The sequence below is a fragment of the Oryx dammah genome, unplaced genomic scaffold (genome assembly GCF_014754425.2).
Source record: "Oryx dammah isolate SB20612 unplaced genomic scaffold, SCBI_Odam_1.1 HiC_scaffold_2, whole genome shotgun sequence".
NCBI lineage: Eukaryota > Metazoa > Chordata > Mammalia > Artiodactyla > Bovidae > Oryx > Oryx dammah.
In genome coordinates this window covers 66,370,345-66,387,661 of record NW_024070186.1, presented here as the reverse complement: position 1 = coordinate 66,387,661, position 17,317 = coordinate 66,370,345, and the positions used below count along the sequence as shown (strand labels likewise).

At 39.8% G+C, this 17,317-nt stretch overlaps 1 non-coding gene across 1 annotated transcript; it reads left to right on the top strand.

Annotated features, from left to right (window-relative positions):
* The first annotated feature begins 14,801 nt into the window (after positions 1–14,801).
* On the top strand, positions 14,802–14,873 carry TRNAS-GGA. Its single transcript has one exon. It is a non-coding gene; the product is annotated as a tRNA-Ser (tRNA).
* The last annotated feature ends 2,444 nt before the right edge of the window (positions 14,874–17,317 follow it).

Here is a 17,317-nt window from a genome sequence, read left to right as displayed (position 1 = left end):
TGAACATCTGGAAGTTCACGGTTCACGTACTGTTGAAGCCCGGCCTGGAGAATTTTGAGCATTACTTTACTAGCATGTGAGATGAGTGCAATTGTGCGGTAGTTTGAGCACTCTTTGGCATTGCCTTTCTTTGGGATTGGAATGAAAACTGACCTTCTCCAGTCCTGTGGCCACTGCTGAGTTTTCCAAATTTGCTGGCATATTGAGTGCAGCACTTTCAAAGCACCATCTTTCAGGATTTGAAATAGCTCAACTGGAATTCCATCACCTCCACTAGCTTTGTTTGTAGTGATGCTTCCTAAGGCCCACTTGACTTCACATTCTAGGATGTCTGGCTCTAGGTGAGTGATCACACCATCATAGTTATCTTGGTCATGAAAATCTTTTTTACATAGTTCTTCTGTGTATTCTTGCCACCTCTTCTTAATATCTTCTGCTTCTGTTAGGTCCATACCATTTCTGTCCTTTATTGTGCCTATTTTTGCATGAAATGTTCCCTTGGTATCACTAATTTTCCTGAAGAGATCTCTAATCTTTCCCTTTCTATTGTTTTCCTTTGTTTCTTTGCATTGATCACTGAGGAAGGCTTTCTGATCTCTCTGTGCTATTATTTGGAATTCTGCATTCAAAGGGTATATCTTTCCTTTTCTCCTTTACCATTCACTTCTCTTCTTATCTCAGCTATTTGTAAGGCCTCCTCAGACAACTATTTTTCCTTTTTGTATTTCTTTTTCTTAGGTATGGTCTTGATCACTGCTTCCTGTGCAATGTCATGAACCTCTGTCCATAGTTCTTCAGGAACTCTGTCTATCAGATCTAATACCTTGAATCTATTTGTCACTTCCACTGTATAATCGTAAGGGATTTGATTTAGGTCATATCTGAATTGTCTAGTGGTTTTCCCTACTTTCTTTAATTTAAGTCTTAATTTGGCAGTAAGGAGTTCCTGATCTGTGCCACAGTCAGCTCCCAGTCTTGTTTTTGCTAACTGTATCAATTTCTCCATCTTCGGCTACAAAGAATATAGTCAATCTGATTTCGATATTGACCATCTGGTGATGTCCATGTGTAGAGTCTTCTCTTGTGTTGTGGACGAAGGTGTTTGCTATGTCCAGTGCATTCTCTTGGCCAAATTCTGTTATCCTTTGTATGCAGAGTACATCATGTGAAATACTGGGCAGGATGAAGCACGAGGCAGGATCAAAATTACTAGGAGAAATATCAATAATCTCAGATAGTAGATGAAACCACTCTTATGCCATAAAACAAAGAGGAACTAAAGAGCCTCTTGAGGAAGGTGAAAGAAGAGAGTGAAAAAATTGGCTTAAAACTCAACATTCAAATAACGAAGATCATGGCATCCAGTCCCATCAGTTCAGTTCAGTTCAGTCGCTCAGTTGTGTCCAACTCTTTGCGACCCCATGAATTGCAGCACGCCAGGCCTCCCTGTCCATCACCAACTCCCAGAGTTCACTCAGACTAGCGTCCATCGAGTCAGTGATGCCATCCAGCCATCTCATCCTCGGTCGTCCCCTTCTCTTCCTGCCCTCAATCCCTCCCAGCATCAAAGTCTTCTCCAGTGAGTCAACTCCGCATGAGGTGGCCAAAGTACTGGAGTTTCAGCTTTAGCATCATTCCTTCCAAAGAAATCCCAGGGTTGATCTCCTTCAGAATGGACTGGTTGGATCTCCTTGCAGTCCAAGGGACTCTCAAGAGTCTTCTCCAACACCACAGTTCAAAAGTATCAATTCTTTGGCACTCAGTCTTCTTCACAGTCCAACTCTCACATTCATACATGACCACTGGAAAAACCATAGCCTTGACTAGACGGACCTTATTCGGCAAAGTAATGTCTCTGCTTTTGAATATGCTATCTAGGTTGGTCATAACTTTTCTTCCAAGGAGTAAGCGTCTTTTAATTTCATGGCTGCAGTCACCATCTGCAGTGATTTTGGAGTCCCCCAAAATAACGTCTGACACTGTTTCCAGTCCCATCACTTCATGGCAAATAGATGGGGAAACAATGGAAACCGTGACAGACTTTATTTTCTTGGGCTCCAAAATCACTGTGGATGGTGACTGCAGTCATGAAAATAAAAGACATTTGCTCCTTGGAAGAAAAGTTATGGCAAACATTGTGTATTAAAAAGCAGAGCCATTAATTTGCTAACAAAAGTCCATATAGTCAAAGCTATGGTTTTTGTTTTAGTCATGTACAGATGTGAGAGTCAGCTTATAAAGAAGGCTGAGAGTGAAGAATTAATGCTTTTGAACTGTGGTGTTGAAGAAGACTCTTGAGAGTTCCTTGGACAGCAAGGAGATCAAACTTGTCAATCCTAAAGGAAATGAGCTTTGAATATTCATTAGATGAACTGATGCTGATGCACCAATACTTTGGCCACCTGATGCAAAGAGTCAACTCAGAAAAGACCCTGATGCTGGGAAAGATCGAAGGCAGGAGGAGAAGGTGATGACAGAAGATGAGATGGTTGGATGGCATCACTGACTCAATGGACATGAGTGTGAGCAAGCTCCAGGAGATTGTGAACGACAGGGTAATCTGGCATGCTGCAGTCCGTGAGGTTGCAAAGAATCTAATATTGAGCAACAGAACAGCAGGCTGATTCATGTTGTTATATGGCAGAAACAACAGAACATTGTAAAGCAGTTATCCTCCAATTAAAAAAAAGAAATTAGTTGCTGATAATTGGTTTTGTATCAAGAGTTGAAACCTATTCACTTTGCTGTAAGATTCACTATCTATATACCTGACATATGAATAATGTTAAATAAATGCTCACTAAATGGATGATAAAATGTTTGAAATTTACAAAAGGCTTCTGTTAACCAAGTTCTTCATTGCTGGACTCTCTTAACTATAGAAGTTGAGTCACATAAAAAAATGGATGTGAAGATCCATTGAGAGTTCTGTGTTTATGCACATGAAATCTATACATATTGTGGGTACAATACCATCCTAAATTCACTCAGAATTTAATATTATCAGAGACAGCTGGACTTCACTCCTGCTTCCCCCTTTGTATGACCTTGTGTTTCAATTTCCTCAGTTGTAAGATTTAAGCACAATATTTTCCTTTTTGTTCGTTTTAATTCTAGCCTTCTGTGTTTCTAAACACATGCACAAAACTAGTTATAAAATTACCAGTAAATTTCACTTGACCTGATTTCATGGATCTAGTTTTTTCTAAGAGAAAAAATTAGAAATTCTACTTGAGTTTTTTTGCCAAGGATCTTTGATGAAGTTGTCAAAACCCAGTGTTTGATTTTTCTTTTCCTAATTACAATTACCTGTAGGAAAAACAAGTGAGAGTATTCTTTTTTTGTGAGAACCTGGGGATTCTATTCTGGTATTGAAACTGGAATATCTCCAGGCCCTTGTGAAGTGAGTACAAAGAATACATTCTGAGAACAAGGCAGAATTCATCCAGTCTAGAGACCTGCTCTTGAGTCTGCTGGAAAATCTGCTGTCTTTTGAGTACAAAAGGCCCAATCTGATGTGGATTTTGCAAATGGTGCTCACACTGGGATCCTGCGTCACCCAACAGGGAAGCAGCTAATTGGCCAGACAGTTCTGGAATGAATTTAGCTGCTGGTTGGCAGGTGGGGTACGCTGTAAAGCACTGCATCCAGGCTACACAGTAATTTGTTTTTAATTACCGTGTTTGCTTGGGAAAGGCGGTAAGGTCTACTCATTGCTCATATTGGTCTGCTAATTGACTGTTTGGAGATTTACAAACTGGGTTTTACTCAGCATCCTTCTCGATTGCCTGTGGTGATCCGCATAGAATGTTATTCGTTTAGCTTTTTTTCCCTAAAATTTTGTCTCAATATCTCTAATAGAGATAAAAGAGCAAATCTCTCTGATTAGATCTCTTAACTTCAACTTGTAAGTATGTAAGAATGTGTTACACTTTAAGCCTGTCTTTTGCTTCATTTTGTTTCCTGGCTTAAAAAAAAGGAACATTTTTGTGTGAAATGTTCCCGGATGTCAGCAAATCAACACTGATTTATGTGTGCACTCATTCAGCCCAGGGAGGTGGGAGAAGGAGGTGAGGTGGGTGTGAGGAGAGCAGCCAGGCTGCAGGAGAAGCCAAGCAAATGGTAAGCCAGGTGTCTGCCCAGCAGGAAGCATGCCCAGGAGCAGAACCTGGATGCCCACAGTGGGTCAGATGGGGTTCAGAAGAGCACAGGTGCTGAGTGAGTCCATGCCCACAAACCTGGGAGCGTCATGGATCAAGCTGGGCTGGATGAAAATAGGCACCGAGATGACCTACAAGAGTTATAAAGAGGTGGTTAGATCTGGGTCAGTCAAGGACGTGTTGAAAGTGGTGAGTGAGAAGGTGGCATCCAAGTAGAAAGGGCTGTGTGAATTTCTGCCAGCTAGAGATGAAGTCTCCTCTGCTTGTTCAACTGAGAGCAGAGACTGCGTTGCTTATAACTGTCTCCAGGTCTCAATTCTGTTGGGATGGGGGGTGATGGATTAATACAGATTATTAGCAATCAAAAAAGAGGTTCTTTTCTCAGTATTTGTTGAATTTGTAGTGATGTAAAATTTCTAATACAAATTTAAAAATTTGTATGAATTTTTTTTCATAAAAATTTCATGTTAAATACATAGCTTGGCTGTACTTAGGGATACACTTTTGTTTGTTCCTTTTTTCAATCAGATGTGCTGTAGTTCAGTCCTTCAGGGTCTATAATAACTCCTGACATGCAATTGGCACCTAATGAGTTTCACCTAATATTTATTGGGTAAGAGAATGATTTTTCTTTTGGCAGTATTTTGGCCTCAGATCTTAAAGATATAAACTGGTTTTGAGCTCATAAGAGCTCAACATAAGCACAATGCAGTTTAGATCTTTTCTGTGGAATTTAGGTACCAGTTTATCTTGACTTGGTAATCTAGATATTTTTGCTTTGCCCTTTTAAGGATATGGGTATAGGTTATGCTTTCAGCATAAATGCCTGAAATTTCAAGTTTGTTTAGTCATTGTCAACACTCACTATTAGAAGTCATCTTTGTATCAGGGTGCTACTAATATCATATGGCCACAGATGTGGGAATTCTGACCTGGACCATGAGTACCAAACGTAGAAAGATGAGAGTCTACGCATGTGTTTGATAATACTTATTTATTTTTTCAAGATTGCACTCTTAAAAACAGCTAAACCACTGCTTCTCAAACCAGAGACACATCTTCTTCCTGGCAGGGATGGAGTGGTGTGATGGGGTTGATAATGTGTGGGACTGAGAGCAGCAAGTCAGACTTTTCTGGCCTCATCCCACAGCTCTTCCACTTATTTGTTAGGCGATGGGCCAAGTGATCCCATCTGTACAATGGAAACAATAGCAGGGTTGGTGTGATGATTGAGTATGTTAATATGTGGGATACGCTTAGAATACTGCCAGACCCAGAGAAGCACTTTATAAGTGTTAGCAATTATCAATAAAACTCTGATTGTAATAGGTCTTAAATATGATTCATATTTGAGAGGAGGAAAGTGTGGAGAATAAACTTTGATCCCTAAAAAGGTCAACAAATATGATGATAGACAGGATGGAAACAGAAACATTCTTTAGAATACCTGAGTGATTTTCTCTTCACCTAGATGTTTAACATATTTCATTTTCTGTTCAGGTATTTGATGACATGGTGGGTATAATCTATACATTTTTTGGTGAATGAATGTAATATAGTCATAGATTACACTAAAAAGGAATTACTTACATACAGATTGATTACTTCTCTGTGGTTTTTTAAAATTGTAAGTCTAATAATTAGGCTCTACTTTCATTACCAGTGTAATATGAAACAAATATTGACTGAGAATTCAAGTCTTGTTCAATTAATACAAAATGATAATAACCAGGCATATTGTATTATACTGACAATCATAAAGAAAAAGTATCCCACTAAAACAAGAAAAGGGATCTGACATGAAAATTTACATGGAGGAGCCTCAAAGGTAAAGCAAAATTTCAAAAGCCAAGTGATCAAAGTTGATCTTCCTAGGATAATCATGACTCTAATAAAATTGTCATCAGTAGATCTTTGCTGAGGACTATTAACCTAAAACCCAATTGTGACATCATAATCAACTCACCCACTTGTATAATTTCTTCCTGGGATTGCCTTCTATTGTTTGAAATCACATTTAATCCTTCCACAATAGGAGGCTGATATGCAATTGTGAATGCCTGAATCACACTGGTTTACTCCCTAATTTCATTTGAGAAAACCATTTTATAAACTAATATCCTGATTCCAAGCAGGAAAGAGATGGAATACACAATAATGTGTCTGCAGGGGGGTTTCAGCATTTCATTTGGAGTGTCATGTTGAATATTAAAATGCAATGTAATAAAAAGATGTGTAGAAGAGATGAAATGATGGTGTCCTGCTGAATAACTTAAAGAAAAAAACCCTGCTTTAGCTTTGAGTGCTACATTTTATTTATAGCTTCAACTGATATCTTGACTTCAATCACAGAACTTCTAGTTAGTTTGCAGAGATGGTTTTATAAGTCTCCTGGGTGAAGGGAAATCGTTTGCCCTAATTGGTCCACCAATAGGAGGCTAGCTCAAGGAAACAAAGGAGGGAAGATAAAGAAAACTAGTCAGCAATGTGAAAGGTGGAACAGATGTTTCCCAGGGGAAGTGTGTGAGAGTGGAAGATGAGTTTTGAAAACTAAGAACTTGAAGGACAATAGAAGGGCAAGATAAGCTGAACCTACACAAAAAAAGTAGAAAGGGAGGAAAAACTGCTTCACGGAGAGCAAAGAGCTGGTTAAAAGGAGAAAAATTCAAACTGGCTATGTTTTTTTAAAAGTATAGACCAAGAAAGAGAACATGACAACACATATAACTATTTGTTAATAGCTCTATTTTGGAGCTTTTAGAATACCATGGTTTTAAACAAAACAACTGAATTTGGTTAAGTAAATTTAAGAGTATACCACTTAGCTTACAATATGCTTGGACAAAGAACTGGTGTGCATGTAAGCTAAGTCCCTTCAGTTATGTCCAACTCTTTGTGACCCTATGGACTGTAGCCTGCCAGGCTCCTCTGTCCATGGGATTCTCCATCCAGGCAAGAATACTGGAGTGGGTTGCCATGCCCTCCTCCAAGGGATCTTCCCAACCTAGGGACTGGACCCAAGTCTCTTCCATCTCCTGCACTGGCACACAGGTTCTTTACCACTATTGTCACCTGGGAAGCCCCAGGAATGTGTGTAGACTGTATATTTTGTTGTATATGTTAATAGATTATATATATTTTTGTGTTTATGTGTAGTTTTATATTATGCTATGTTATATATGATACATATGTTATTATCATTTATATACATATACACACACTCACACACACACACACATATATATACATACACATTAGTTAGGTTCTAGCCTCCATTTTTCTTTAAGGTTAAGACTACTTCCTTGAAAAATACAAGTTTTTAAAAAGTGTTTTGCAGAACAGAGTCGTTCCCATTTGGACAATGCTCAGTTAAATTTACTTTGAGGATCAAATCCTGTCAGTTCTGCCTTTTAAATATATCGAAGAGGCTAATGGCTCTCATCCCTTCCCCTGCTGCTATCCACCATCTTTCACTAGATTGTGAAAATTGTCTTCTATCTAGTCTCCCTCTAGTCCCAACATCACATCCAGTGAGGTGCTGTGAAAATGAAAGTCAAGTCATGCTGTTCTGCTGCACACTCTGAAAGCCTCCATCTTACTCACAGTCCGAGGCCGGGCATGCACGGAGCCTGCAGAAACACCTAGAAGCTCTGGAGCCTAGCCTACATGATACAGCCTTTGTATCTGTATTGTATTCAAAGCACTTCTTTTCACTGGATAATTCATTTCAAAGAGGTTGCTTTGCTTTCCAATTTCCACAAACCTGGACCTAATTTCTGGCACTGTGTTCCTTATAACCCAATTCTATTAGAATATAACCATTTGGTGGTTTTATGGAGTTTGTAATAATTGGGTTTCACCTGTTATTATAATTTGTGCTGTGGTTTAATGATTCTTATCCAGGCCTCTCATTGCCCAAGGATTGAGAGTTCCAAACTGAATTTTAAAGGAGAGAAAATAAATGTTAGAATTATCATTTAAAAGGTGGGAAGTTTAAGATGGAGGTGTTTGGTTGTAGGAATTTAAAAGGTTTTTTTAAATTGTGAGGAGATGTACTTTAACTTAGAGTGACCCAAGAAGACCAAAATACAGGAAACTATTTTTTTTGCACATGTATCTTCATTTTATTAATTTTTAATTGATTGGTGATTGCTTTACAATATTGGTTTGATATCTGTCGTACATCAACATGAATTAGCCCTAGGTGGTCCCCTCCCTCTTGTAACTCCCTTCCACCTTGCACCCTTTCCCACCCCTCTGGATTATTAGAGAGCCCCAGTTTGAGTTCCCTGAGTTATACAGCAAATTTCCATTGGCTATCTATCTTACATATGTTAGTGTACATGCTTCCATGTTACTCTCTAGGTTCATCTCTCCCTTTCCTTCCGAGGAAAATGTTTTGACTGAACTGGTTCTTTTAAGATGTTTCAAGTAAAGGAGAGAGGTAACACTGATGATTGATGAGAATGCAATATTGTGTAAATATTAAAAATAACTTTTGGATCAGATGTAGTGGTTCCTTCCTAAACTTAGACTTCTTTGTTAAAATACAGATTCCAGGGCTTGCCTATAGATACTCTGATTTTGAACCAGAGTGGGGTTTAAAAATGTATTTGTTTAAAAGTAGTCCTTGGACCTCAGTTTGAGAAACTTTAGGAGAAACTAGAAAACATTAAGGGGGCTTCCCAGGTGGCACCAGTGGTAAAGAATATGCTTGCTAATGCAGGAGACGCAAGAGGCAATGGCTTGATCCATGGATTGGAAGTATCTTATGGAGGAGGAAATGGCAACCCATTCCAGTATTCTTGCCTGAAATATTCCATGGGCAACAGAGCCTGGTGGGCTACAGTCCATGGGGCTTCTAAGAGTTGAATGCAACTGAGCACACACACAGAAGACATGAAGACAGGCTCTTCTCTTGACCATGCACTAAATGGCTTAACTGATTTTAAACATGTAAGGTTCTCTCTCTTTTTAGTATCGTCACAAAAATGTTGGACACGACTTAAGTGACTAATCAACAACAGCAAATTGATGATATTATGGAGAAGGAAATGGCAACCCACTCTAGTAATCTTGCCAGGAAAATCCTATGGAGAGAGGATCCGGATGGGCTACAGTCCATGAGGTTGCAAAGAGTTGGACATGACTGAGCAACTAAAGAACAAATAAATACATTACAGAATATAAATGATGTTCACATGCATTATATAATATTCCTAGAATATTGCAAGGTAGTTATTATCATCCCCATTTTATGGAAATAAATGCAGGGTTCAGAAGGTTATCTGTTAGCTGTGTTATCTATTAGCTCAGTGATAGATCAGTGACAAAACCAAGATGAGAAATCATGCTACTTTTAACCCTCTACTATGGTTGAGATGGTAAAGAATCTGCCTGCAATAAGGGAGACGCAGGTTCGATCACTGAGTCAGGAAGATCCTCTGAAGAGGGGGATGGCAATCCACTCCAGTACTCTTGCCTAGAGAATTCCACAGACAGAGGAGCCTGGTGGGCTATAGTCCATGGGGTCACAAAGAGTCGGACATGACTGATCGACTACATCATGCCTGTCAGTGCACTTCGGATGCAGACGAGAGAGTGAATTCAGACTCTGTATGCTCCCTACTAAATTCTGTGATTTAGTCAGCCAGTTTAGGCAGATACAGAGCTATTTTCAGCCCACATTTTCACTACAGAAGGATTCAATTTCAAGCAGTTATTGTTCTACTTAAATTGATGGCTGAAACACATTAAATATGAAGTTAATCTTTTTTTGGTCTAGACTATTCCGTTTCATTAATCACTGCATCATACAGCTGGATTCCTTAATAATCAGCCTCATGGATTATCATATGGCTTTGGGGGAACAAGAGGCCGTGGGAGAGGGAAAAATCAGCAGAAATGAGTTGGCCCCGGCAGTAAGAAATGGCTGAGGATGTTGTAGCAGATTTTCCACTAGAATATACATCCATCAGATTTTATGACTGGAGAGAAGCAACAATAGCTTCCCCCACTGCCCACCTGTGTTCTGAACAAAATGTAAAATAAGGCAAACTAGTAGGAAAGATGTGTTGATTGCACATTAAATGGTGGAGAGTGTGGTTTCCATCTGCCCTCATACAGGCTTCCTTGTGCTGAAGTATGGAGTGAGCCAGCCTCTCCTCAGAGCAGGGACTTTCAGCAGAAGCAGAAGGCCTTTCTCTGGGGGGAAGGCTGCTCCCAAGAGAACAGGGGGTGCAAGAAGCTGAGCTGTGCATGCTGGATTCCTCTCTTCACCAAACAGATCACTCCTACTTGGAGATGAGACAAGGTAGGGCAAGAGGCCAGGAGCTTTGGTGGTGGGGGAGATCCCACCTCCAATGAACCAAAGAAGTGGGGAATAAAGTGCCTTTCAGGCAAACGCATTCCATCTAATAAGAATTATGTGGAGCTTGTAATGGAAATGAGATCTTAAGTGGAATTTGGAGGGGATTTCTGTTGATGGTAGGGAGAGTGGACCCTTCTCTGTCTTCTTTGTCATTTTTCTCATATACAGACTTCAGTGTATGATTTCTTTTACCGGCTCTGAGCTGAGACATTCTGCTTCCCTCCCACACTGTATTTCTGACTTTAGAGTCTTCTTGGGGAAACCTACCTCCACTCTAGCTTGAGATTCTGGCCCATTGCATCCAGCACACTTCTCCCCACCCACCTTGCATATATTGCTTCATGATGGGGGGTGGGGAATTCTCCTTTCTTCAGCAGACAGAAATAGAAGGGCTCTGTTTTTGAGAGGTTTAAGTTGAAGTCTTGTCTAGTAGCATTGTTGATATTTTATTTTGGGGAATGAGAAGAACATTTCATTTGAAGGGCTAGGGAGTAAATAGCAATACACAAAACTGGCATCCTATTAAGCCTACACAGTCAAAACTCACTGAGTGACATTGGCTAGAGAGAGCTCTATGGTAACCTAGGAAATAAGAATGTAGAGTGTCAGACAACAGAGGAAAAAAATCAAATTATTGTCAACTTGCTATAGGAACTCTCTTCAAGCATATGTGTCACAGTCAGTAGGCAGACATTTAAAAAGCCATGCCTCCAAGCAAATGTATTGCTTGGTTACTCCCTTAAAAACACTTTCATTTTTAATCTCAACTCCAAGATCTTCTGTCCATATTTTTGTTCCTTTCTCCCACCACAGAACTTTCTTCTTACCAGCACAATCACAGATCCCATGTTTAAGAATCATAGTAGAGCAGAGCTGAAAACCACCCAAATGGTTCTATTCCAACAACCTCACTTTACAAAAGGAAACTGAGTCTGAGCGATATTCATTGATTCGCCCAAGGTTCCCACCACCACCTCCACCATCTCATAAACCAACAACATGCTGCTGCTGCCGCTGCTGCTGCTAAGTCGCTTCAGTTGTGTCTGACTTTGTGCGACCCCATAGACAGCAGCCCACCAGGCTCCCCCATTCCTGGGACTCTCCAGGCAAGAGTACTGGAGTGGGATGCCATTGCCTTCTCCAATGCATGAAAGTGAAAAGTGAAAGTGAAGTAGCTCAGTCGTGTCTGACTTTTAGCGACTCCATGGACTGCAGCACACCAGGCTCCTCTGTCCATGGGATTTTCCAGGCAAGAGTACTGGAGTGGGGTGCCATTGCCTTCTACCCAATGGTAAAACCTCTCCTCTAATCAGCCACTGGCAACAGAAGAAGGTCACAGAGTTTATACCTTACTGCAGCTGTTTTCTGTTTGTTCCCTTCTGTCACTTTAATGTCCGAAAAGCAATCTAATTTAAAAGTAATGCATAATCCTTTATAGAAGTTTCTAGGGTTGGTATTTCTGGCGATTTTGTCCTTATAGGAACTACTTATTCTGATAATGTTGTTGCTACTATTGATCACTACTTGCTTGACACTATGCTAAACGCTTCACAAATCTAATTTCATTTAACCTTCACAACTATATTACAAGAAACTCATGGAGGTTAAGTTCTTCAGGAGATACAATGTCAGATCTCATCAAATTCATTTCCAGCCTCTACCTTAGTACCCCAGTGAGGACAACACAAGGATCATTGTTACCTTTAAAGCACAGACCCTGGCTAATGATAACTGAATCCATTAGACACTGTCAGCGTGCTGCTCACCCCATGGGTGCCAAGTGACATTTCTAATGAGTCATTCATGGGCATGAGGGAGAGGGAGGATTCTGTTGCTAAATACAGCCATCACAGAAGTTGTCTTGAATGCAGCAGGCCCAGGCTAAAGTGAACTACTAAGCAAGTCTGTGACCCTGGGAAAGATAATTACTGAGGAGGGGAGGCTGTGAGTTTTTGTTGAGGTCAGGACATAGGCTCTTACTTTCTGGACCAGTATGTTGGAGACTTTGTGGAGTGGATCCATAGGCAAACGTTCAAATATCACCTCATTCTATTGACTTAACCATATACAGTGCTCATCACTCAAGTTCCACAAAGCACCTTGTATCAGGTGCTTTAAAAAGCTATTTTTAATCTTTAGGACAACTGCATTATGGTCATTTTAGATATAAAAATATGGAGGCTTAAGGCCAAATACCAACGTTTACCATGTCAGCCATAGTAAACGATGGAGTAGAGTTTTGCCCTTGGTGTGACTGACTCCCAAGTGCGTTTTCTTTACACCAGGCCACAGAACCAACACCACCTTTACTTCTGTTTAGCTCTGCCCCTTCCCACCCTGCCCACGAACTGCTCTGTCAGTATAGTTTGTTTGGACTCTCTAAGACACACCTTATATTTTAAAAGAAAAAAATTTTTTTAGGAATTCTAGGGCTGCTGGTGAAATTTATTTCCTAACATTTCCCACTTGACTGATCTGTGACTGACATTTCTAGTCATACCAGTTATTTGAGTACTTCATTGCAAGAACACTTATCAGCAATCGCTATCTGTAAAATGTATCAAGTGAGTGTTATTGCTGTGACAGCTCATGAGTTCCCAACTGCTTTTACAAACCGAGGGTTTGACAGAGCCAAGATGGATGTTACCAGTTCAAATTGCTTTTCACCAGTAATTTCTGCAGTGATGAATATTGTAACTTGGATGCATCTAATGGGTACAAATAAGGATGGATAAAGCAAATACAGTGCAGATAGAGCAGTTTATATTTTTATGGAAACTGATTTTATTTTAATCATTTTAGTGTTTATGTATGTATGCCTACTATGTACTGAAAAATGTGCTAGATGTAATATAAACAATTACTGTTGTTCTATTACTAACATATTCTAGATAGAGTGGAAACACACAAACACTAACACAAACTGTATGTGTTTGTCATTTAGCAAAATTTTCAAGGCACATATATGCATGTAATATCATTCAATTCTCACAACAGCCCTACAAAGAAGGTATAACCTTCTCTAAATTATAATGAAAACAGAGATTTAGAGAGGTTAGGAAATATAGCCAAAATATTAGAGAGCCAGGACTTGAATCCAACCTGTCTGGCTACAGGTCTATGCACATTCTACTATTCTACTTTGCCAAAAATAAAAACAACCTTGCAGTGGGTGGCATAGAATTAAGTACAATTGATGTTCAGAAAGGGGAGAAATCCCTGTACGCCAGAATAGTTAGTCTTGGGCCACAGTGAAACAGCTGAAAAGGGAGCAGAAAGGTGACTTCCAAGGAGAGGATGTGAGAAGAATGTTGACTAGCAATAAGAATAAGGTCTGTTCAGGACAGTAGATAAACTGTAGTAAAAGAATAGAGAACTGTTGAACAGGGGTCAAAGATGATGATAAAGGGGCATGTGCGGCCAGACCATAGTGAGTCATAGGTGCCAGTGTATCTAGCACGGATGGTCACCATTCCTGGGAGCTCCTTGTGGGCTCATTTAGTGCCTTCTCTCTCCCTCTCCTTGCTTCCCCTCAGTGCATATTTTTATTTGAAATGTCACTTGAAATTTTCAGTAATTAGGCATTACTGAGACTACCTTCAAACATACATATTATAAAACAATGATAAAATGTATTTGAGAACAGAGACTCAAGAGCAGGGAAAATATAAATAGGAATGAGAGGCAGCAGGAGTAAGCACAAGTGCAAATGCCACTGGCATTGCTCCTCCCAGTAAATGGCTTCCTTTGGCACCCCTTCATGCCAAAGTGCTGAACTTTGGCAGCAGGTTGCCAAGAATAATAGCATCTCCCAGTGAACAGCCTCCTTGGAACCCCTTAGGTAGCTTCAGAGTGAGTTACATGGCCTGGCACTTCTCTTTGGATACCTGTTCTCAACACTGCTGTTCAAGTGACATCCAAGCAAGTTCTGAGACACTTTCTCATGGGAGCAACGTCTGGCACCCCAGAAAACAAATTTCTTGGTGAGTGTCACTTCTGTGGCACCTCCTTACAATGGTTTATTTTGGAACCCCAGATGATGATGTCCCAGTGAATCCTGCCAATCCAGTCCCTCTGTCCTGTTACACCATGCAGTAGGGCCCAGTTGCCCCCTGGAGAACAGGTCTTAGAGACCAGCCCTGGAGTAGGAGGTGTCTTCCAGATTTCTTCCTTCCTGGGTCCTCTGCCTTGGTCCTAGGAATAGTGGCTTCTCTGTATATCTGCTATTTTTATATTCTTGATAGTCTTCTATATCCTTTAGTACCTGGGCTTCCCTGGTGGCTCAGAGGTTAAAGCGTCTGCCTGGAATGCAGGAGACCTGGGTTCGATCCCTGGGTTGGGAAGATCCCCTGGAGAAGGAAATGGCAACCCACTCCAGATCCCCTATTATTCCAATACCTTATTATAGTTAATATTTTTTTGTTTCTTTGTTCAAATCACAAAAACAAGTGCTGAAACGCATAAGAAAAACAACAGTCCCTTGCTTCAACCATCTTTTACCACCCACTGCACTCCTCAGATGTAATACTTTAAAACATTTGTATACTTATCTCCACATTTCTATGTAAGTTGTTTACGCTGTTATTTCTAGATTTGTCAATTTTTGATGTTATTCATTCTTACAGTTCTCCAATAATTCCAATAGTTTTGTGGCTGTATAAATATTATTTACCATTTAGCCAAGTAATGATGATATTCCCTTTCTTGTATAATTAAAAAAAATAGTTTTAGAACTAATAATTGCCTTGGCTATTGCATTTTTAGAATTCAGAACACCTCTTCTATTTTAAAAATGCTTCACAGATCTGCCAAATATTTATTGTAATGTTTTCCATGTGTACAGATGGATGTGTGAATCTTTTAAAATCCACTTCCCTGTAGAATCAGTACAGATTTGACATAGAGAAACCATTCAGAGATGTCTAACTATGCTTTTTGGCTCCTAGCTCTGATGCTGATCCTTCACAGGGGTGTGACCATAGATATATTTCTTAAGCATGTTAGGCTTAGTTTTCCCACAATAAAAGGGAGAATGCAGTTGTACATCTATGAAATATATTCTAACTCTTGGGTTCATGGATCCCTAACTAGTCTATCTAGTGATAACCCTTGCTCTAGGACTAACTGTAATTCTCCATATTAGTATTAGTACTTACTTAGTATTAAGCCTCTCAGCAACTTTGTGTAGCCACTATATATTGGGCCCTTTTAATCCAGGTAGAAAAACTGATATTCTTTGTCTCTGCTCTTAACATAACTCACTGAGGAAAGCTAACTATTATTATCGGCCTTTCTATGGGCTATGTATAAACATATTTCTGCCTATATAGTTTAATTCTATTTCTTAAACTTGCATCAAGCAACTGATTGTTGAAAACATACTAGGTGAAATGGTTGTTCATTTCCTTCATGGAGGATAGTGGAGTAAGAGTATATATCAAAAAAAAGAATATACAACTAAGAATCTTTGAAAATATTCTTACCCCACCTGTTTGTTGGAGAAGGAAATGGCAACCCACTCCAGTGGGTTCCAGATTTTCTTGTCTGGAAAATCCTATGGACAGAGGAGCCTAGGCGTTGGGCTACAGTTCATGGGGTTGTGAAAAGTTGGACATGACTGAGCGACTGAGCACCTGTTTGTATATTTAACAAATACTTTTCAGTGCCTATGTCTCAGGCAGTTTTTTAGGTTCTGGGGTGGGGGGGAAGCAAAAATACACAATGATAGAACTTACCATTATTGGCAGAGATAAATAACATCAAACAATCTTGGGAAAGAGCAGATTTTCAGCAATGAAAAGTGATACAAGTTGGTGTGTGAATTGGACACAGTGAAAAATCATACAAGTTGGGTATGCATTTGAAAGAAAGGATTTCACTTAAGGAGGTCAAAAAAGGCTTGTCTGGGAAAATGTTCCTTGAGCTGAGAGAAGTCGAGTAGGAATTAATGAGGCAACAGGGGAGGGAACAGTCCTCCATGCAGAGAAGACAGTGTTAAGTCTCAATGGTGGGAGACAGCCCACCAAATATGAGGGACCCAAAAGCCTGTATGACTGGGGAGCAGGGGTGATGTAAGAGGCGGTGGAGAGGGCATATTTGAGCCTCTTGAGTGTTGTGTTTATTCCAAGGGAATGGGGAACTATTGAAAGACTAAGTTGCAGGGTGAACTCTGACAAGTGTTATTGAGATTCACAACTTGAAGAAGATCTTTCAGGCATCCTTGGAGAGAATAAACTCCAAGGGGTCAGAGTGAATTCAAGTAGGCCAGTTAGAAGGCTATTAATATAGAATTAAATATTTTGCTTCCATTTTAACTAGAGACCATTGGATCTTTAAATGAAGTAATTACTTCCCAAACTGAACTTGTGTTGCAAACCTCTGCCCTTTTCATCTCCCAAATATTTGTCCTTCTTTATTGACTGGGTGTACCAACAGCTCCTGGCCTGTCTTTCTGCAAACAACTAAACATCCTGATGCAGGATAGTAATTGCAATGTAAGACCCAAATCCTTCCCTCTAGTCATAAATGAGACATGAATTTCTAACAGCCAGGCAATTGTAAAAAGTGTACTGAGGCACAGTTGAACCAGGATTTTATATCTCCTTGATGAATAAATTGGCTTACCACATAGGCAAGCTGATGGTTAGCCTTGAAGCTGATTATTAAAACAACAGAAAATTGCAAATCTGCTTAGCTAGAGACTTTGGCCGTGCTATGTAGACTTGGTATTAAACCCTATTTCCAACAATCTTTATAAAAAGTAAACATATTAAGTTTGAAAATCATG